Genomic DNA, 24,171 nt, shown 5'->3' with positions numbered 1-24,171 from the left:
ATATTATGGACTTTTGACTTCGAAAAGATCTGTATTTATTTCATTTCCTCTACCATTCGTAAGTATTATGAAAATGTGACATTTCATAGATAAAATTATGTATTCACAACAATATGTCGGCAGAGAACAAAAGTGGCATTATGAATTTGGTAGTACCGTAAGGTTTTCGCTCTGACACTAAGAGTTACAGAAAGTAGCAAGACGAATTTTGCTCGAGCGTTGTCTTACGATTCCCTTAGTGAGTTTTTATCAGCCTGCTTGCACCTGTGCTACAAAAGACTTAAAAACCTGGCTTTCAGCGAGTTTCGAAAGGCGAACGAAAGCAGCTTGCGCCTGTTAGCTAAGCGTGTTACCTGGGAACTGGTTTTTTCCTTAAGTGGGAAGACATCCTTTTGTGGTTGAATTGTTGGCAAATGTCAGTCAGACGTGTGCCGTTGGTCTAAGCGTTTCGGTGTCTTGAATTTGTACCAAAGATTTTTCTACAGGTTTTATCTGCCCAAATAGAGAGTTGAAGTCTCCCATTAGTATTTTCACGTCATCCTGGTGAATTTTGCTCATAGTATTTTCGAGTGTGTTCCAGAATTTTTCGACATTTTCGGTGTTTTTCTTATTTTCGATGTTGGTGAGGACACGTGCATTGATGAGTGTATATTTTTTACTGGGGCTCTGAATGAGCATAGTCATAAGTCGCTTGTTGATGGGCCGGCCGCGGTGGCCGAGCGGTTCTAGGCGCTTCAGTTCGGAACCGCGCGACTGCTACGGTCGAAGGTTCGAATCCAGCCTCGGGCATGGATGTGTGTGATGTCCTTAGGTTAGTTAGGTTTAAGTACTTCTAAGTTCTAGGGGACTCATGACCTCCGCTGTTAAGTCCCATAGTGCTCAGAGCCATTTGAACCTTTTGATTGTTGATGGGTGTGATTTCTTTGACAGTGTTGATGATACATCTGTGTTCGAGAAATGCAATGCCGAAGATTGGTACGCCTTTCGCTACCTTTTGTTGTATTTTGCTGTTGAAGATGCAATGGTTTCCCTAATGCAAGGTTTCATTGTCAGTTAGTCGTGGTTCTTGAGGAGCAAGGATGAGAATTTTTTGTCGGTAGATTTCTTTTGTGAGATTATTTAGTTTTCGTGTTTGGATCAATGTATCGATGTTTACTTTTAAATGCATGTTTCTTGCTTGTAGGGAAATTTACCAGAGATCTTCGATATTCTCTGCCGTGCTAACCTGGACTCCCCAGAATCCGAAAATCTAACTGCCGCCTGTCGACAGCCGGGTTGTGTACCACCTGGGGTAAAGTTGACTTTGCTTGCATAGTTCATGTTTGCTTGTGTTTCATTGGTTTGGCTTGGGTGATACCAGGACCGGACAGGACCAGAGGGTGTTGAAGCCTTTGAAAGCAAATATTTTCAGCCAAGCTCATTGAGCTAACAGACGGTGACCAGAGTAGCGGTGATTTTCACTCAGACGTGTCTGGATTTTGGGTTCACTGGATTTAGTAGCCGTCCAGGATTGTGTTAGTATTTGGTTCACCCCTAGTATTTGATTTCCTCGGTACCACCCATATGGGGGAGGGTTTCCCCTATGCGCCACACCCGATTATTAATATTATTATTATTATTATTATTGTCATTATGTCATCAGCAAATCCGATATGGTGTATCTTCCCACCACTGAAATAGATGTGTATTGTTCGATTCAGTATTTCCATCACATAAATGTGGGTTATAATTACGTTACATTGCTGCTAGTAGACATATTTCTCACTTTTTCTTAGAAAGTTGCTACCTGTTACTCCATCATAGGAATTTATGTGCGCAGCATTGTTGCAATACAGACGTTCAAATTAACAGATTTCTGTAATTTCATTTCGATACCAGATAGTTCTAATCGGATTCAGCCAGGCAGTCTTAATGTGGATATCCGGCTACGACTCTCATCATATGATAGACTGGGTAAATCACATTCTTAATCGGACTGTTGAATATAGATCACTTATCTATGACAGGGCCTGAATTCTTAAACACTGTGGAAAATAATAATCCAATGTGCTTATTACAAATACGTAATTTAAATATAAATATATGAACTAACGAGTTAGCAGTTTATTTACAGGAGCAGAGCCCCATCCATCATAGCAGAGCAGTGCGAGATTGGTTTCAGGGCCAAGAGAGGATAAAGCTGTTGCCGTTTGTTCCACGATCACCAAACATCAACCAGCTAGAGAATATGTGGGCAGAGGTAACAAGGCCATTGCCACGTGGATCTACAAAAGCAAGCGACCTTTGGACAAATATAGAAAACGTACGTTGGGAAGTAAACCATCACGCTAAACTGTCAACGACTTAATGAAATTAATTCCCCTACGCCTTCGAGAAATCTTACGTAATGATCGTGGGTGGGTTGGTTACTAAAAGTATTAAAAAATGTTCAAATGTGTGTGAAATCTTAAGGGACTCAACTGCTAAGGTCATCAGTACCTAAGCTTACGCACTACTTAACCTAAATTATCCTAAGGACAAACACACACACTCATACCCGAGGGAGGACTCGAACCTCCGCCGGGATCAGCCACGCAGCCCATGACTGTAGCGCCCCACACCGCTCGGCTAATCCCGCGCGGCTACTAAAAGTATACTCGTCCACAAAACCCATGAGGAAAATTATCTGATAATCGGTCAAGCTTTGCTTTGTCGCAGCTCTTTAGCATACAAGTCCATTTGCTTTCAGGCTCCTCCTTACAATTCTGGCAATGCAGGGTAATTGAAAAAACTCATCCACTCGGCGCCCACTCAGGAACTGACTGGTACATGTGTTGTTCAACACACAGTAGTTGTCACCCTCACTGGAATCAAAGACTGTGTGTGTGTGTGTGTGTGTGTGTGTGTGTGTGTGTGTTTTCGTGTTCATGCACAATCCGAATCAATACTATTAACATTAGAGAGTCAACCAACAATAAATAATTTTTGTTTTAGTATGAGGTTAAAAAATAAACAGTTTAGAGTTCTGGAACATAATATGACACCAGATTCTTATCGTAGGCGCTATCGGAAACGCAAAAAGCAGGGAGCTGTCCATTCTTTTGTCCAAAATTCTGTTTCCTTTCATGCATTACTCACGCTAGGAGATTCTTATTTAAGTACTTGTGGTCATCAAGTTCTTCAGCAGAACAAGCCTTATGTTATTGTGCTAATTACGGCATGGAAAAAATGCAACAAAGACGAGTTCCCCTGGAGCACATGTCTGTATTCAGCAATGACCGCCAGCTGCCACAACACTTCACAGAATCCTTGCGGCAGGCAACACAACTGTGCGTGCACTTTAGATTTCATTCAGTAAGACGTCAGGAGATGGATGGAAACGTCAAAGTCGTATTCAATCCAGAATGAGGTGTTATTAAGGTAGTTGAACGTTCTAGCAATTACACTTCTATAATTTCCATATCAGTATTCCGATAGGCAAAAGAAACCGTTAGTGCGCTACAGTCTGGAACTGCGTGACCGCTACGGTCGCAGGTTGGAATCCTGCCTCGGGCATGGATGTGTGTGATGTCCTTAGGTTAGTTAGGTTTAAGTAGTTCTAAGTTCTAGTGGACTGATAACCACAGCAGTTAAGTCCCATAGTGCTCAGAACCATTTGAACCAATTGAACCCGTTAGTGCGAAACCATCTGGAACTGCATTAACATCAAACTGCAAGAACTTGAGACAATACGTGGGCTCTTCTCTTCGCTAGGTGACCTATTTCTGATATTTAGGATTCTCTCCGTCCTAGGCGTAATGGAAATGGAACTTCTGAGGAGCTTTCCGCTATTCTTGACAAACATGAGAAACTTGTAATCACTGCGAGTTACAACTGCGTGATGATAATGGTTCAGGTTGTCAGTAGTTGTGGTGGTGTTATGCTCTCAAACTGCTTACAGCAACGTTAATGGTGGTGCACATAATTTATCGCTGACTACCTACTTAAGTAAAGATAGTGTTGTGGCGTCGTCGCTTGTCTTCATTTGGCCTCAGCTTGAGTAGTCCGATTTAACGAACGTAGTACTACATTCGCGGGCTGCTAATGATACAGTATGACTACAGAGATCATCGTGCGGGTATTACATCAATTCTGCAATGAATTGCTTAAAAAATATTACCCTCAGCTATGCAGCTGGAATGACTCATTACACAGGCACTCTATGTTGTACTTGGTTAAGTGATCAGTTCGCTGCAATCCTGCTTCTACTGTTTGTAAATACTTGTATACTTCAAAAATGGTTCAAATGGCTCTGAGCACTATGGGACTTAAATTCTGAGGTCATCAGTCCCTTAGAACTTAGAACTACTTAAACCTAACTAACCTAAGGACATCACAAACATCCATGCCCGAGGCAGAATTCGAACCTGCGACCGTAGCAGTCGCGCGGTTCCAGACTGTAGCGCCTAGAACCGCTCGGCCACCCCGGCCGGCTGAGACTTAACGTCTGAGGTGGTCAGTCCGCTAGAATTTAGAACTACTTAAACCTAACTAACCTAAGGACATCAGACACATCCATGTCCGAGACTGGAGACGAACCTGAGACCGTAGCTCTCGCGCGGTTCCAGAATGTAGCGCCTAGAACCGCTCGGGCACGCTGGCCGTCGTACTTATATACTGACCATTCGTTATTTCACTAAATATGAACTACAATCTAATTCGCATGTATCTGGCATGGGTTAGCTCTGGCACGAAGGTATGAATAAGGATTGGATGCCGTTGGAATCGCGTTATTTTGATGGTAAGACAAATGTTCGCAAATCACCTCTATTTCCTCAAAAAACAATTGCATCTTAAATATCGAAGGACCGACGTCCACACTGTTACAGCGCGTTGAAATACAGCAACGACGGCAGATGAAAATTTGTGACCGACTGAGCTTCGAACCTAGACCTGATGCTTACTAGACGGACGTGCTGACCACTGCCCTATTATTTTTTTAAAAAGTTTGAGAAGACTTTCAGCACCAGGTAGGCGGAGGGAAAGAGGGCAGGAGTCGAAAATCCGAGGCCTGGCCACAATGCCTCCCCCATACCTGTCACTGAGCAGCTGCATTATTCACATGTATTCCATGTTTGCACTCATATATTCCTTATAAATTGTTGAACAAAATTAGGTAAAATAAATTACAGATTGTCGCCTCCAATGGCGTGCGTTCCTTGTGGAACATAACTTATAACAGTGAACAGGGTGACGGAAAAATAAATAACAAACATTCATTCTGAAATATATTAACAATTTAAGTTATTATGCACTGGATGCATATAAGGTCTGTAAGGAAGCCATATATTTTTCAACAAATGGAAGAAGTTTCAGAACCGGAGGGGTTTTGCCAAATTAGAACAGTTCTGATTTTAGAACCAACGTAAAAGAATATTCTCGGAATAAAAAAAAAGTGAAAGAATAGTATTCTGCTTCTAATCAATAAAACTGTCCACCTCTTTGTGTAGCCCACATAAAGCAATAGATAAAAAATTTTAAACCATTCTTTATATTTGCTATTCTTCTTCAGCTTAAAATTTTCTTCTGCAATATAAAACAAGCACTCTTCTAAGTTCTAAGTTTTGTTTATTACGACGTAAAACACAAACTGTCTCAGAAGCCACGAATAACTGTTATTCTTTGCGGACGGGTAACATTTCCAGACAGGTTGTAAAGCTTCAGTTATCGGTATATGACTTTCAGCGGTTCTGTTGATAGTGCTAATTTCTTCCTAGTTCAGTTCCAAATTCTGATTCTATTTTCACATAAGAAGGTGTGCGCTACAGTTTCTACAAGCCCACATTTGTCGCAGTATGAAGATGGTCTCAATTTGATTTTTCATAATCGTTTCGCTGTGGGTATGGTTTAGTTTACAACGTCGCACCATACGACGCTGACTCGAGTTGGTATAATTTTATTGTTGATATTTTTCCAGACGTTCCTCCAGTTTTTTGTAGGTTAATTCACCGGAATTGGTTTGTGTAGACGATGTCTGGTAATATAATCATAGACGGTTCTAGTGTTGGTTTGTGCTGGTGGAAGCCTTATACAGCTCCAATCACCATAGTACTTTCGGACGTAATCTAGGCTGGCATGCTACATTAACAGGAGCGTTCCTATCTCCAGGATCTAACGAGGGGAACAGAAGTTTCGTGGTGCCTGTCTTAGTGACATGTATTAGTTTAAAAGCACGTCTTTAATTCCAAGTCCTCTGTTTTGCCTTTGCAAAGCCGCCGTGTGGAAGAATACTTCGAAGATATTTTGTTTCCACTCGTACCAAGAGGCTACAGCTAAAATTTCATGTGCAGTGACCTGCAGTATCGGTAAGACTGCTGCGACATGATAAATTTTGCTAAGTATGTATGTATTTATAAACTGAACTTTCTGCAGTCAGTCTAACGATCGCATGTCATGGTCCTTCAACACGGTTCCGATGACATTAAGTTTCCGCTCCCAATTGTTCGTGGCCATGCGCTTGGGGTTCGCCCTTAACCACAATCCGAGATGGAGACTCACTTCAGTTACATCTAAGCAGTACGCACTTATTGCACTATTGAGGAACCGACATGCAGTATTTTGGATTTACAATTTTGTAAATTTGTGGTGAGAACTTATGGGACCAAGTAAGCTTACATACTACTTAATCTAACTTAAACTATGGACAACACACACACCCATGCCGGAGGGAGGACTCGAAGCTCCGACGGCGGGCACTGTCGTGACACAGCAACCAACCTCTCTGCAGCACCTATCTACACACGCTCCTCATGAGACGCCAATTCCCATCTTTGCTGCATACCACATGCGCGGTACCCCCCTCCCCTCCGGCCACACTGTATTCCCGCAAGGGTTCGGACGATGTCGTGCGTCTAGCACAGAAAACTTTAGATGACCCGTCGAGACCCAAATAATTATACAGGATGTTTCAGGAGAAATAGTAAATATTGTAGGAGATGGTAGTATAGACAAATTGCAGAAACAATGACATATAACATGTGTCCAATTTTTATTGAACATACATATAGCTGGGTTGTTGTGTATCTAGAGGTAGCCCTGGATGGAAAAATATTATGAACACCTCACATAAATAATGTGTTCCACTGCGAAAGACAATCTTATAAGCACTAGAAGCTGCTGTAGGGTAAAATGGGGTCTAAACCCAGTATTTACTGGATATACACCTCTGTAAAAAGACCATTGATAATTTATAGGCCTATAATATGAACAAAGTCGAACAGAAGGTGGCTGCTAGGGAGTCTGGCAAAGTGCAGAGACTGATCTGCTTTCACAAACAGATGGAATTAGCAGGACATCCACTCTTGGGATTGATATTACTCTAGACATGCCCGCCTTACACCTGTGGCTTAAAATGGAGACAGCAGCAGGGACATAAAGGCTATAAATTGGAAATAGCTGGATATAGTTAGAATATACGGAATCCCAAATCAGTATGGCGCTGGCTCGGGAAATGCCGACTAACTATACAATAACTTCTAGCTGTTTCAATAAACCTTGCTATGTAACAGTTGGAAGCAGGGAGCAGTGGAAGAACGAACCACTACACCGTGCAGGAGACATAATATAGTGGTTTACTGACAGGTCGAAAACAAATGAATGTACCGGGTCTGGTGTACTGCCTAGATTCTCTTTAGGGAAGATGGCCACAGTATTACATGACATCTTCTATCAGCATGTGCACGGAGGAGAATTAGAGTAGACCCTACAAAAATCGTAGCATCTACTTTTACTCAGACAGCCAAGCAGCTTGTAAGGAAGTAGCCTACTCACGCCGTATAAAATTCTCATGTCTTTCCATTGTGTGCCAGCCTAGTCCGCTGTAACTAGCTCTGACGTCATAAATGTTGCGCAATACTTTAAAAATCAAGTAAATTACCTGAAACGTTTCTAGCATGTCAGGAGTAATACTAAATCAATATGTGTTGAATATCAGTTCAATAACTTTAACCAGTTTCGAAATTTGGATGTTTTTCTGTAAAACTCATTGGCGCAACAGAAAAGAGCTAGAGACTTAAAAATTTATATTTAGATTCCTTTTTCATAATAATTTAATAGAAACAGTACTTTGGATCTCACAAATTAAAATTTTAGTGGAAATTCATGATTTTCTGGTTTTTGTCTTAAAAATTAAGGAAGCAAGAAAGATTAAGTAGGCTAATAAATAAGGCTAGGATGCTTATATTTAAGTAGAATGGAGATCCGCTATAATCATAAAGATGTGAGAAGTTTCAATTGAATAACTATAAAACTATAGCGATAGCGTATCTCCAAAGGACAAGTTCAGAGCTCGTCTACTGCGTGTAGTGTAATTAAATTAATTCTCTCGCCCAAAATATGTGACTTAGCCACGTCAGACTTTTGTTATGATTACTTACCTGTGTGCTGAATGCACATTTAAATTGAGAGCTTCATCGGCCATCAGCAAAGGAAGCGATGATTTATTCAATAACTTACAGTGGTGCATTACTAGCCCAGCGGCTAGTCGGGAGAGCCGATTTGATCAGGCGTTCCCTTAGCCGTCCGCACCGCGGCTTTATATATAAGAACGCTGCGCGAGGAAGAAAGGCCCCAGTTCTCTCCAGACACTGAATAGCACGCCATCTGTGTCGGGAGTCGCGTCGCGTCGTTATCATTGCTATAAACAGCCTCGGATGCCGTATTAAGTTACTCGGGCTACGCATAACCATGAAATCATTTTCAAGTGAAGTGTTAATTCTGGGATGACTTTAATGATCTATCTTCAGTTTGCGTACGTCGTATTTTCACGTGCCGTCGCGGGACAAACATTCTACCATTATTTAGCGTGGCGTTTGATGAACATTATCATCAAATTATGGCGAGCATTCACTTAAACATTTAATTTGGACAGTTATAGTTGCATCAGCGCATTAGACTCAGAACTGCTCTGTTAGTCAGATTGTGTGGATTCGTTTTTTTCATCTGTGACTTTCAGAATATAGCGAACGTTTTTTCACGATCGTTTTTGATTATGAATCCCAGACAACTTCCTAATTCAAAATGGCTCTGAGCACTACGGGACTTAACATCTATGGTCATCAGTCAATCTCCTAATTCCTCAGAGCTATAAGCTGTAACTATAAGTGTATTTCTCAGATGAAGTGGACACTAGGAATCCTAATTACAGGCTTCACGTTTTGCTAATCACTTTCTGGTTGCCAATATTGTAGTTAGAGAGCCAGTGTTGAGAACGGCAAAAGACAGCATAAATAATAGGAACATTTATATATCAATTAATTCCACCCGCCGCCCCACATATGGTTAAACGGCAGGGAAATGCATCTTTTCTGCAGTTGCATTACATTTTCGTATATTAACAGCAATAATTCCGCCAGCCGCCCCACAAGCTCTGAAATCTCTATCAGCCCGTACAACTAGATCGAAGGTCGTTGCAGAATGCCATGAAGCATTTGCTTTCGGACATGTCCGAAAGAACAGACATCACACATATATCCATATACAGGGTGTTTCAGGAGGAATAGTAAATATTTTAGCAGGTGGTAGTACAGACGAAATGCATAAAAAAATTCCATATAAATGCGTCCACTTTTTGTTGAAGACAGAGATACACCTGTTAGTACGTAACCCTAACAAACTCAAATCAAAGGCAAATGAGGACGTTCAAAGTTGATTTTCAAAAATTCCCCCACCAACTTCAATGCACATTTGACTTCTCTTGATAACACCACGTGTAGCTCTTCTGAGGTCGTCTTCGCGTTCTTTTATGAGGGCTGCACTATTCATAATCCGAACAATCAAATCGGCTCTTGGGTTTACTTTTTCTTTGTAGACTTCGCCTTTAACCATCCCCACAGGCAAAAATCCAAAGAGAGAACATCCAGGGACCTTGAAGGCCAAGAAAAGTGTCCGTATCTAATGATCCATCTTCCAGAAGATATTAGGTTTGCATAATGTGTCACCTGACGACTAGAATTTGTAGGAGCCCCGTCATTCTGGAGGAACATAGGCATTCCTGTAGCCAAATTAACCTCTTCCAATAACGATGGAAGTCATTTTCAAGCAAATGTAGACAACTGGGTCCTGTAAGGACCAACATACGAAACGGAAATGCATTGAACCCAGCTGTATGTACGAAATGAAAATTGGACACATGTTATATGGCATTGTTTCTGCAACTTGTCTATACTACCACCTCCTACAATGTTTACTATTCCTCCTGAAACATCCTGTATAATTATTAGGGTCTTGGCGGCTCATCTAAAGTTTTCAGTGCTAGGCGCACGACATCGTCCAAACCCACGCGGGAATACAGTGTGGCCGAGAGCGAGTGGAATAATGGTCGGGGGGCTTGGTCTCACAAGTTCTTATCACAAATTTACAAAATTTTAAATCCAAAATACTGCATGTCGGTTCTTACAATAGTGCAATAGGTGTGCACTGGTTAGATGTAACTGAAGAGAGACTCCAACTCGGATTGTGATTAAGGGGGAAACCCAAGCGCATGGCCACGAACAATTGGGAGCGGAAACTTAATGTCATCGGAACCTTGTTAAAGGCCCATGACATGCGATCGTTAGACTGACTGCAGAAAGTTCAGTTTATAAATACATACATACTTAGCAAAATTTACCATGTCGCAGCAGCCTTACCGATACTGCAGGTCACTGCACATAAAATATTAGCTGTAAACAAAATATCTTCAAAGTACCCTTCCACACGGCGACATTGCAGAGGTAAAACAGGTAGACAAAACACATTAAACAAAACTGTGGACTTACAAAAACATTAAGACTTGAATATTATACCGTCTATCAGTGAAGTGCTCTGAGCTATGTCAAATATAATTTTTGTGTGTGGCACACACAAACATCATTTATTTGCTAAAACACTGATCAGCCAACACAAACGTTAAATATTGTGTTACCGCAGCACAAAACTACGAAAGGTGACTTGGCAATGGAGGAGACAAAATACTGTCCACTGAAGATGCTTCAAAAGAGAAAAACGCGTCTGGTCTAAATAAGTCGCTTATTACAGTTGCAGAAGAGGAATATATTTCAGTACCATTGGTAAAACTGCGACTGTGGAACAAAAACAAGAAAGAGAACATGAGTACCATTGTGTATGTGCCATACCTTTCATTGATTGAAGTGCTTTAAAATAAAGCCAAACGCGTCCGGTGTAAATAAAACTTTTATTACAGTCGCGAAAGACGGAATATTTCTCAATATTACATACGACACCTATGTGGTACTTAAATTAAATGAGATATTGTTGTACAGTAAATTTTATATGAAATTTAGGTATCTTGTCCACATTTCATTCTCAACATTATGGCAACTAAAATCGACCATACGGAAAGTATACGCTATGGACTTTCACCTCTGCAAACTCTTCAAAATTTCGAGCAATGGTTTACTATATTTAATGCTGCATAATAACTGCGTTGAACATCGAAACAAAATTAAGTCATTTATGGGGGGAAGGTATCAGTCAAGAAGACGTGTAAAAATCAAATTTTTGGGCCAAATAGTTTTTGTGAAATCGAATGATAAGCGTGTCAAAGCAGTGGGAACACCACGTGTCTGCACAGGTGAGCAGTGCAGTGATGACAAAATCACCCACACCACGGAATGCGGGGAGCACGTGTCTGCAGCAGCGAAAGGGTTAATGAAGAGACAAAGCACTAGAAATGTCAAAAAATTGCGTTCAAACGAATATAATTCGTGAAGCAAGGCACTTCGATACTGTTTTTAAATAATGAAAATATTAAGCACCACTCAAGGTTTGAACTCATAAATAGAAGGCAAACACCTTAACCGCTACGCTATCTCGGCTCGTCCGCCTACAGCATGCCATGAGGACTCTAACACATCACGCAAAATACTGACAAACACTGTTGGTATAACTATGAATTACTCACGCTTCGTCGAAGTACAATAGGAAATAAACAATTACCACTGTTCTTTATTGCGAAAAGGCAGTATAAAAGAAAGTCTGCTATCAAGACATTGCTTTTTTTCTATTACTTTATTTATGACTGAACGTTTCTAAAACTGAAGACACTCGTCCATGCTCTGCACTGCAGTCGAGATCTGGCAACGTCGTTCTCTGTCCATTGGCTGACTGTGTTTTGTGACGTCAGATGCGCAGAACAAACCTAATCTCGGCCGCCAACATAAACGACGCGCACTTCAGTGTCCAACTATTTTTTTTTTTTTTTACCACATTTCGGTCTAAAGTTATGAGTCTGATTGAGCATCGAAGATAATTCGCTTAACATTCTACCCACCAGCAATAACAAGTATTCCAGAATCAACTCCCCAGGACAGCTCGTGGCTGCGCCGCGATCATAACAGCTTACGCTCGAGCGTTTCCTCGCGCTGCAGCGGCTACCGGCCACCGGCCAGACGCCACCCGCCGCCTGAAATCCGGCGCCGCCCTTGTGAACGCGGCGCCACGCTGTCAGTGTATGTATCAACTGTCATTTTCGAGTTTGAAGTTCTAGTTATCATCTTGCAGTTAAGCATTCGATTTTGCATGCTTGAAAATCATGAACTACAGTTAAGCATTGTAAAATTGAGTCGCAAGTGGAAAAAGGTGTAACACCTGAAACACAACGTTTACTTTTGGTATAACAGAGGAGTGAATGCAGAGGAGGCAGCTAGAAAGATTTGAACTGTGTTTGGAGCGAGTGCTTTTGGTAAAAATACGCCAGAAAAAGATATTCGTGTTTCAACAAAGATCGTTCTGGCATGAATGATTTTCCACATTAAGGAAGTCTCGACTACTGATATATGTGATAGATTACCATTTAACCATCATGCGACATTTGCATTGAACAGGCAAAGTTCAGAAGTCTGGTGTAGGAGTACTGCATGCTCTAATTCGAAACAACAAAAATCAACGGAGTGACTATTATTGAACGTCATCAGGTCACTCATCGAGCATTCCTATGCAGTACTGTTACTGGTGACGTGTTATGATGCCTTTATAGTTAACTTCCTAAGAAGAAATGAAAGGCTGAGCCCCACCAAAAGACGTAAACTCGAGGAAAGAGTAGTGTGAACATAATATTTACATCTGAGAAATCCAAAAGTGTGTTTTGGGCTAGGAATTCTGCCCCCCAGGGTGTGTGCAACACAGATGAAATTTGTTGCCAACAACTGAGACACCTTTCGGTCGCAGTGTAAGAAAATCGAGCAAAAAAATTACATCACCTGTGATACTGCATGATAACGCACTATGTTGATTTGAGAAGCAAAACTATCCAGGAGATTGATAGGAAAGTCGTCTCTCAGGCACTTGTATTGATAGGGAAGTCCTCTCTCAAGCACTTTTCCCTCTCGTCAGATATTTGTAGAATTTTACGTTTCCCGCTCTTGATCGATCAACCGTCAAGGCAATTCATTTCTAGACGAAAATACTCTTAAAACTACTCTGGTTTAATGACATCGTTAGAACCAGTAGGTTTCTACAGGCGTAGAATTTGTAAACAACTTTAGCATTGTCAGATCGTTTTAGATATCGTGAAAAAAATTCTGCTGCTGATTAATTTCTCTTTGATAATTACTGTTGCGTTTAGTAAACTAATGGAAAATGCAATTAAAATATTCACTGTACTGAAATACAAATTAAATTCAGCTAACTACAGAAACATCACGACGGCAGTCTATCTCAATAAAGCATTAAGTGTCTTTGTGACGATTGAGCCTATTTTAACACGAATTAGTAGGATATTACGGACTTTTGACTTCGAAAAGATCTGTATTTATTTCATTTCCTCTACCATTCGTAAGTATTATGAAAATGTGACATTTCATAGATAAAATTATGTATTCACAACAATATGTCGGCAGAGAACAAAAGTGGCATTATGAATTTGGTAGTACCGTAAGGTTTTCGCTCTGACACTAAGAGTTACAGAAAGTAGCAAGACGAATTTTGCTCGAGCGTTGTCTTACGATTCCCTTAGTGTGTTTTTATCAGCCTGCTTGTACCTGTGCTACAAAAGACTTAAAAACCTGGCTTTCAGCGAGTTTCGAAAGGCGAACGAAAGCAGCTTGCGCCTGTTAGCTAAGCGTGTTACCTGGGAACTGGTTTTTTCCTTAAGTGGGAAGACATCCTTTTGTGGTTGAATTGTTGGCAAATGTCAGTCAGACGTGTGCCGTTGGTCTAAGCGTTTCGGTGTCTTGAATTTGTACCAAAGATTTTTCTACAGGTTTTATCTGCCCAAATAGAGAGTTGAAGTCTCCCATTAGTATTTTCACGTCATCCTGGTGAATTTTGCTCATAGTATTTTCGAGTGTGTTCCAGAATTTTTCGACATTTTCGGTGTTTTTCTTATTTTCGATGTTGGTGAGGACACGTGCATTGATGAGTGTATATTTTTTACTGGGGCTCTGAATGAGCATAGTCATAAGTCGCTTGTTGATGGGCCGGCCGCGGTGGCCGAGCGGTTCTAGGCGCTTCAGTTCGGAACCGCGCGACTGCTACGGTCGAAGGTTCGAATCCAGCCTCGGGCATGGATGTGTGTGATGTCCTTAGGTTAGTTAGGTTTAAGTACTTCTAAGTTCTAGGGGACTCATGACCTCCGCTGTTAAGTCCCATAGTGCTCAGAGCCATTTGAACCTTTTGATTGTTGATGGGTGTGATTTCTTTGACAGTGTTGATGATACATCTGTGTTCGAGAAATGCAATGCCGAAGATTGGTACGCCTTTCGCTACCTTTTGTTGTATTTTGCTGTTGAAGATGCAATGGTTTCCCTAATGCAAGGTTTCATTGTCAGTTAGTCGTGGTTCTTGAGGAGCAAGGATGAGAATTTTTTGTCGGTAGATTTCTTTTGTGAGATTATTTAGTTTTCGTGTTTGGATCAATGTATCGATGTTTACTTTTAAATGCATGTTTCTTGCTTGTAGGGAAATTTACCAGAGATCTTCGATATTCTCTGCCGTGCTAACCTGGACTCCCCAGAATCCGAAAATCTAACTGCCGCCTGTCGACAGCCGGGTTGTGTACCACCTGGGGTAAAGTTGACTTTGCTTGCATAGTTCATGTTTGCTTGTGTTTCATTGGTTTGGCTTGGGTGATACCAGGACCGGACAGGACCAGAGGGTGTTGAAGCCTTTGAAAGCAAATATTTTCAGCCAAGCTCATTGAGCTAACAGACGGTGACCAGAGTAGCGGTGATTTTCACTCAGACGTGTCTGGATTTTGGGTTCACTGGATTTAGTAGCCGTCCAGGATTGTGTTAGTATTTGGTTCACCCCTAGTATTTGATTTCCTCGGTACCACCCATATGGGGGAGGGTTTCCCCTATGCGCCACACCCGATTATTATTATTATTATTATTATTATTATTGTCATTATGTCATCAGCAAATCCGATATGGTGTATCTTCCCACCACTGAAATAGATGTGTATTGTTCGATTCAGTATTTCCATCACATAAATGTGGGTTATAATTACGTTACATTGCTGCTAGTAGACATATTTCTCACTTTTTCTTAGAAAGTTGCTACCTGTTACTCCATCATAGGAATTTATGTGCGCAGCATTGTTGCAATACAGACGTTCAAATTATCAGATTTCTGTAATTTCATTTCGATACCAGATGGTTCTAATCGGATTCAGCCAGGCAGTCTTAATGTGGATATCCGGCTACGACTCTCACCATATGATAGACTGGGTAAATCACATTCTTAATCGGACTGTTGAATATAGATCACTTATCTATGACAGGGCCTGAATTCTTAAACACTGTGGAAAATAATAATCCAATGTGCTTATTACAAATACGTAATTTAAATATAAATATATGAACTAACGAGTTAGCAGTTTATTTACAGGAGCAGAGCCCCATCCATCGTAACAGAGCAGTGCGAGATTGGTTTCAGGGCCAAGAGAGGATAAAGCTGTTGCCGTTTGTTCCACGATCACCAAACATCAACCAGCTAGAGAATATGTGGGCAGAGGTAACAAGGCCATTGCCACGTGGATCTACAAACGCAAGCGACCTTTGGACAAATATAGAAAACATATGTTGGGAAGTAAACCATCACGCTAAACTGTCAACGACTTAATGAAATCAATTCCCCTACGCCTTCGAGAAATCTTACGTAATGATCGTGGGTGAGTTGGTTACTAAAAGTACTAAAAAATGTTCAAATGTGTGTGAAATCTTAAGGGACTCAACTGCTAAGGTCATCAGTACCTAAGCTTACACACTACTTAACCTAAATTATCCTAAGGACAAACACACACACTCATACCCGAGGGAGGACTCGAACCTCCGCCGGGATCATCCACGCAGCCCATGACTGTAGCGCCCCACACCGCTCGGCTAATCCCGCGCGGCTACTAAAAGTATACTCGTCCACAAAACCCATGTGGACAATTATCTGACAATCGGTCAAGCTTTGCTTTGTCGCAGCTCTTTAGCATACAAGTCCATTTGCTTTCAGGCTCCTCCTTACAATTCTGGCAATGCAAGGTAATTGAAAAAACTCATCCACTCAACGCCAACTGAGGAACTGACTGGTGCATGTGTTGTTCAACACACAGTAGTTGTCACCCTCACTGGAATCAAAGACTGTGTGTGTGTGTGTGTGTGTGTGTGTGTGTGTGTGTGTGTGTGTGTTTTCGTGTTCATGCACAATCTGAATCAATACTATTAACATTAGAGAGACAACCAACAATAAATAATTCATCAAATATGACTGTAAAGTATTTTAATGCGATGGGAAGTTACAAACAGAATTTTCACCCAACCCACATCCTGCATATTACGTTAAGTAAGATGTATTAACTCCATAGTATCGTTAGCAGAGACAGTGCGCTCTTGTTGTCGAGGCTCGCGACAAGCGCAGCGATCAGCAGTGCCCAATGCCGCCGCGATTTGTTTATGTTGGCTGAGCGTGGACACTGCAGCAGACGCTTCGCCATAAACAGAAAGAAATCACCTTGGCTCTGACCGCAGTGAGCGGATATCACTGCCTGCGTGTTCTTACAGTAACCAACGTGAGACTCTACTCACAGGTGCTATGGAGCAATTTTTTTGCAACGGGTATCATGTCATTAGTCATCAGAATATTAACCAGTGATGAAATGTCCACTCTATTTGAATCCCAAGAAAATAGGAACCTTCTCACAAAGGAATGTGAGGTGATATCAAAATTTATCCAACATACAAAAATTAACTGCAGGGATTTCATGTATGCAGTAGTAGCACACAAGGAAATATTATGTCTTGGAAGCGTATATTTCATTTCCTTTTCTCATATTAACGCCCCTGTTTTAGTATGAAGTGGGAAAATAAACACAAAAAACTTAAGTTCCTGAGAAGCATATAAGTCATTTCCTCTTCTCATATCATAACTTTTGTCTTAGTATGAGGTAAAAAAATAAACAGTTTAGAGTTCTGAAACATAATATGACACCAGATTCTTATCGTAGGCGCTATCGGAAACGCAAAAAGCAGGGAGCTGTCCATTCTTTTGTCCAAAATTCTGTTTCCTTTCATGCATTACTCACGCTAGGAGATTCTTATTTAAGTACTTGTGGTCATCAAGTTCTTCAGCAGAACAAGCCTTATGTTATTGTGCTAATTACGGCATGGAAAAAATGCAACAAAGACGAGTTCCCCTGGAGCACATGTCTGTATTCAGCAATGACCGCCAGCTGCCACAACACTTCACAGAATCCTTGCGGCAGGCAACACAACTGTGCGTGCACTTTAGATTTCATTCAGTAAGACGTCAGGAGATGGATGGAAACGTCAAAGTCGTATTCAATCCAGAATGAGGTGTTATTAAGGTAGTTGAACGTTCTAGCAATTACACTTCTATAATTTCCATATCAGTATTCCGATAGCCAAAAGAACCCGTTAGTGCGCTACAGTCTGGAAAGTCCAGAATTGTGGCAACTAAAATCGACCATAAGGAAAGTATACTCTACGGACTTTTACCTCTGCAAACTCTTCAAAATTTCGTGCAATGGTTTACTATATTTAATGCTGCGTAATAACTGCGTTGAACATCGAAACAAAATTAAGTCATTTATGGGGGGAAGGTATCAGTCAAGAAGATGTGTAAAAATCTAATTTTTGGGCCAAATATTTTTTGTGGAATCGAATGATAAGCGTGTCAAAGCAGTCGGAACACGATGTGTCTGCACAGGCGAGCAGTGCAGCGACAAAATCGCGCACAGCGCGTAATGCAGGGAGCACGTCTTTGTAGCAGCGAAAGGGTTAATGCGGCCGTGATGACTTTACTTCATGAACTGCGCGCTCCCCCCTAAACGTAAGCTTGCGAACTATGCTATACTATGGTGCTGCTTCTATAGGCGCGTGCGTCGTGTGCAACTGGCAACGCAACAATCTCCCGCGTCTGGGCGGGCATGCGCGAGCCGCCAAGATAAAAGAATTCAACTATAACAGGCGACCGTAAGCTTAGAATGCATGACGATTGCCATTTTTCTTTTCTTTTTTTTTATTGTTCATTATTGATCGTTGTGTTTGGTCGTTTCGGACGTCGCAGGACATACTGTTCAAGTTCGGTGGTTGATCCTTCCACTCAGTTTTTTTATTACAGAGGCCAACCGGCTCTCTGACCGAACACGCTGAGCTACCGTGCCGGCTAGCACTAGACCACGGGCTCACACAATCCGAGAACATCTCGGAAGTAGACAACACTTCGTCCTAACACTTCCGCATCTTACAGTGTTGCCAGCTTGTGCAGATGGCCGGTCTGTTTTATTGGCTACGTTAAGTGAATAGCCTCGAACTTAGTCTCTGTGGCGGGCGGCCGGCGGTCAGTTTTTATGTCTAAAACTGTATGCCAATGTGTTTCATTCACATATCTGTGTGGCGCTAAAGTGTGGTTATGGATAATACGTATGCTCAGATTGCGAATCTAACATCATAAGTAAAGAGAGGGAAATGAATTAGGCGACCTTCGTCTTCCGTAACATCAAATATATTTTCGTTATTCTATCTTAAATGAACTGCACAGAAAATCATTCACCAGAAGTAAACAACTTGTTAGCAACATCAGATGATATTAAATGATATTAACAGCTTGCCGGCGCGGGTTAGCCGTGCTTTCAACGGCGTCATATCGCGGATCGCATGGTGCTTGCGCCGGCGGTCAGTTTTTACGTCTAAGACTGTACACTTGAGATATTTCGTTTCCCATGAAATGGTGGCAGACGATGCTGTGGCGTCTTCGAAGCGTGAGCTTCGTCAGTGCAATATATCTCAGCACAGCTGAGCGAACGTTTTCTTCCTGCTGCTAGTCTAATGGACAATGGCAATACTGTAGAATACTTTTGACAACTATGTGATCATCGATTTATGTTCGTGGGTGGTTCATAATTATGTTAGTAAAATCACTCGATATTTAAATGTCCTTTAAATGACATTTGCTTCATGATTCGTATTGAAGACGTAGGAAATGTATGTTATTTGGTCCAGGAAGCACGTGCCAACATAATTTGATGCTTACATTGACATTTATGTTGCGAATTAGTCGTCTTATCCATCACATGGATAACGAGGATGCTCCGTTTTGCTACAGTTGTTTCGTTCCTTGGTTCAAGTCTTCCCTCGAGTGAGTCGTTTCATTTTTTATTTTCAGACAATCATCACCACACGTACTGTTTATCAACAAATGTAGGAAATAATCATACAAATGTTCGACAATCGTTCGATCCCTTAAGGAACTTTCCGATGCCTTACAGTTCGGAAAATATTCATTGACATTGTTATTGAAGTCGCGAGCTCTATTTGCTAGATTCATATTGCCCACGGAATGCATCTCACGTATTTAATGCACTCTCTTCCAAAGTAGCGAACAGTCAACTGCCAGCCAGGGAGCCTCGTTAGCAGGAATACTCTCTCTTCCGTGCGCTGTAGTCGACTGACGTCATGTGTTTCGATGTTTGTTTCGGTGTAGCGTCATCATACTACGGCGCAGTCACCTCGCATCGGACAGACGGACGGACAGATAATAATTCTCTGAAAAGAAAAAATTCATATTTTCACTCGAGGGAAGACTTGAACCAAGGACCTCTCGTTCCGCAGCTGCTCACGCTAACCACGGGATCACGGCGCTCCTGAGCTCTCTCTGTCCTTGTTTTTGCGTATCTTGCGCATGGACTACTCAGTTTGTATATTTTGCTTATTTTTTTCATAGTTACACACAACTTCTTCCTGTTTTCTCGATTGATCTGTGTTCAGTTTTTCAAGGCCTATCCACTGTGCAACTTATAACTAAATCTGAGGGGGGTGCGATGGGGATGTTCCCTTGTTAGTGGTATTGTGTGTTGGTGGCGTTGCCAGTTTACATACTGTGCATGTAACACACAATAAATGTGTTGGATGCCTCCTGTGATCAGTTTACTTGAAAAACGTTTGTTGTCATCGTAATTTATGCAACTGGCTCTCCGACTTCCAACTTGACAATTTGTGGAAAAATTGTTTACCTTGCTAGTCCTAGTTTCAGACATTGTCTGACAGAAAACGTAGGCATGAAGCAGTAAGTAAAAGTAATTATTCGCTATTATAGCAAACTTTTGAATCCACTGGAGACTTGAATTCTCTATATTGATTCTGAGAGTTTTGTTATTTCTCTTGTTATTTAGTGTCTCAATGTCATCCGTGAGAATAAAATTAAAGGCAGTTGGATTAGGTTCCTGATTTATAAACTATGATTTAATATTCTGCGCTGCTAAATAAATTTTGAAGGTTCTATTCTTTACGTAAAACAGACTGTCGGTTTCAGTCCTAGGATTGACGATAAACTTCAGAAAAACAATTGCAGGATAGTGGCATATCGATTATGGCTCCTCACCATCAACAATAGTTGTTACCCATAGTTTCGTATTTGCTATTTTATCGTCGTTACCCTTTAGAGACCAACCTGATCTTTCCACAATGCCATTTTTGACTTGCTTCTTAATATGTCCTATAACTACAGATTTGGTGAAAATATTAACTGTTAAATACGCTATTCTACAAATTAAAAACTTCCAGTTATTCTTCATATCTTGAAACTTACTACCGTTGACTTTCACTGAAGAAAAGATACATGATAATAAAATGAAATCAAAGATTAGAATGTCAAAGCATAGTGTGATTCGTTAAGATGAAATGAACTACAAATCATCTTCTTGTCTAAAACACGTTACTCTTCCAGAGAACTTCGGCATCTCTCAAAAATTTTTAAGCCTCTGATGTTTAGCCACATGTGGACAAATAGTGGGTCTCCCGATGCAGCACTGTTTAGCCGTCACAAAATAAAGCCTCAAAAATCAGTGAATAAAACTATTCTTCTACTGTTGCTCCGAATCGCATATACCAACCGCCCTCTGCAGCGACAACGACTCAAAGTCTATTGGGTATTTGATTTTTCTCTGCTTTTTCGGGCCTCCTTACCTCTCCTTCTAGCCCAACCTTTGTTCTCCAATTACGCCTTCATCGGCGAGCTTCTCCTCAATATTTTTCATTTGTGCTGAATTGTTTTGTACCCTTCTTGCATATACACGTGTGTCATGTATTTTTTAGAGACTGCATGAATATATAAGGTGTGTATTTCTTCTCTTGTCAAATTAAATATTACATATCTTGCTGTGAATTAATTTGTTTGTCCACATTCCACTTACTGCGTTTCCTTGAAATTATATAAAATATACGTCTGTAAATAAAGAAAATACTTGAAACAGCTGTTGCAGCTGATTGGTGAAGGGCTGAAAAAAAAAACACCTTCGCTGATGCTGCTTAGTATCGTGTATAGCTTCCTTCGGCTTCCACAACAGCTTGAAGTCTGTTGGGCACTGAGCCCACAACTCGAGCCACATAACTAGGAGATTCAAGTAACTCATTCCAAGCGTCATGAATTACATCAGAAAGCTGTCGGCGAGTCGACGGTGACTGCACCTTTTCTCGTATTACTCTGACCATTTCTGCCCAAATATTCTCAATGGGATTCATGTCAGTTACTTTAGGTGGCCATTCCTTTACAGTAATATTACTATGGTCGTCGAACCACCTCTTAACCACACGTGCCATATGAATAGGCGAGCGATCCTGTTGGAACATGATCTGATCATCGCCAAATCTTGCTGTCACAAAAGGCAACATCACGTTCTCCAGAATTGATATGTAATTGCGCGCATCGAATCTTCCTTCCACTTCCCACAGGAGCCCACACCCTTCGGCCGATATCCATGCCCATGCCGCTACCGACTCCCTGCCACTCCTTCGGCAACTGTAATATATTTTCGATTATACCTAGCACCTTTAGGCCGGTGAACAAGTACTTTTCCGGTTGATGCCGTAGAGAAAACTTTTTCGTCCGTGAAAATCACTCGCCTCCAAAACTGGAGAGGTTTGTCGACATTTTCAGCAGCAAAAGCAAGGCGAGCTTCTCTGTGGGAAACAGTCAATGTCTCTTTCACAGCAGCGCTTCTTGCTCTCAGTCCACCTTTCCTTAGACGACGAGTGACGGTCTTACTGCTAACATTGAGACCCAAAGTCTGCTGAATTTGTCGTGCGTTGACAAATGGGTGGTTCTCAGTGAAACGGCGTATCTGCTGATCCTGAGCTGCTGTTGTTTTACGGCGACGGCCATGAGGCCTCCCATTCAGGTTACCACTCTCTTCCTTTCGTCTGATCCACCTGGCTACTGTCGACTTGGGAAGACCCATAGTTCTTGCTATATAGCCATTTGAAGATCCCTCTGCATGGAGTGCTATTATAGCGCCCTTGTCTTCCTCAGCCAGATGGGCCATTTAGCGTTGACTGAATGATTCGTCGCGGTTAACATCTGCTGCGGAAACAGCGCTAGTAGGAAACAGGCTGCCTCCTCCACGACGGCAGCCACAACGCAGTGGCCAAGTATGTGTAACACGGAAATCGATGGCATAAACGAGAGGTCGCAAGCATTACATAGTGGAGCAACTTAGAATCTGTAATTTTTCTCAGAAGGGACTGGTCCACTCTTGTCATGTCTTATCCTGATAAACATTACATGAAATGAAATGTTTACGTTTTGCATATGCGGCAGGCTTAAAGCAAGAAACATTTCTGAAATATATGAGGCAACCTGAAGAACACTTCGTGAATATTAGCTGTAGAAGGTTGCCTTATAAGAAGGAAAACGTGTTTATTCTCGCTCGCCGTGTTTCCAAGTGGCGCAGTTTACTCTGAGGCATACATGATTCTCGCCGGGCGTAAGAAGCGACTCGACTAACGAGGGGAAGTCGCCAGGTGTCATAGGCTGATTGTCCGGAAACTTTGCTCAGTGAAGGAGAGGACAAAATAAGCGAACATGTGTTTCGACTTATCTGCAGACACTCGACCGCTTCCGAGAAAACGACGGTCAAGGTTATCAACGCGCTCTTGCTATAGTGTAGATACCTCCTGCAGCCGAGAACACAATTGAAGCGGTGGCTCAGTGGTACGCCGGCACGGCAGCTCAGTGTGTTCGGTCAGAGGACTAGGTGCCCTCTGTAATAAAAGAACTGAGTTAATGGATCAACAACGAACTGACACGGGCATCTTTCGACGTCCGCCCAGAGCAGATACAACGAACAAGAAAGAACGAAATGAGATTAAAAAAAAGGGTGGCTACCGTCGTTCCTTCTTAACTTTGATTCCCGTGTTCGAGACCATATCGGGTTTTTTTATTATTATTTTTTCCTGCCTCTCTATCAGAATTATCCACGAATGTTTTATTCTGATTTATGTTGAAATAATGTTGTCATTATTCGCCAATTAACTTTATGTGTAATTAATGAATTAAAAAAATAGTAAACGAATGAGACAAGCTGATCTAAAATCATCCGGTCTGCCTCATGTATCGTTATATCCAAATGGTTTATAAATGTTAATCTACATTCAGATCCGATGATGGCACCTTTAATGTGTTGAAACCGGTTATCCAGTAAACAGTATTTAAGCGATCTTGGCTTCTGAATCATTTCTACAACAGAGTGATCGCCCCACTACGCACTGTGTGTTCCCTTCTTAACTTATTTCTTTACACAGTAAATTAACTGACGAATAACGACAACAGTGTTTCAACATAAATTGGAATAAACATTCGTAGATAATTCAGAGAGTGTGGGGGGGGGGCAAAGGAAAAACCGGGTTTCGAACTCGCAGCGCAAAGTTC

Source organism: Schistocerca americana, chromosome X (assembly GCF_021461395.2).
Source record: "Schistocerca americana isolate TAMUIC-IGC-003095 chromosome X, iqSchAmer2.1, whole genome shotgun sequence".
NCBI classification, from domain to species: Eukaryota; Metazoa; Arthropoda; class Insecta; order Orthoptera; family Acrididae; genus Schistocerca; species Schistocerca americana.
The sequence above is the reverse complement of the archived record's forward strand: the minus strand, read 5'-3'. Positions refer to the sequence as shown.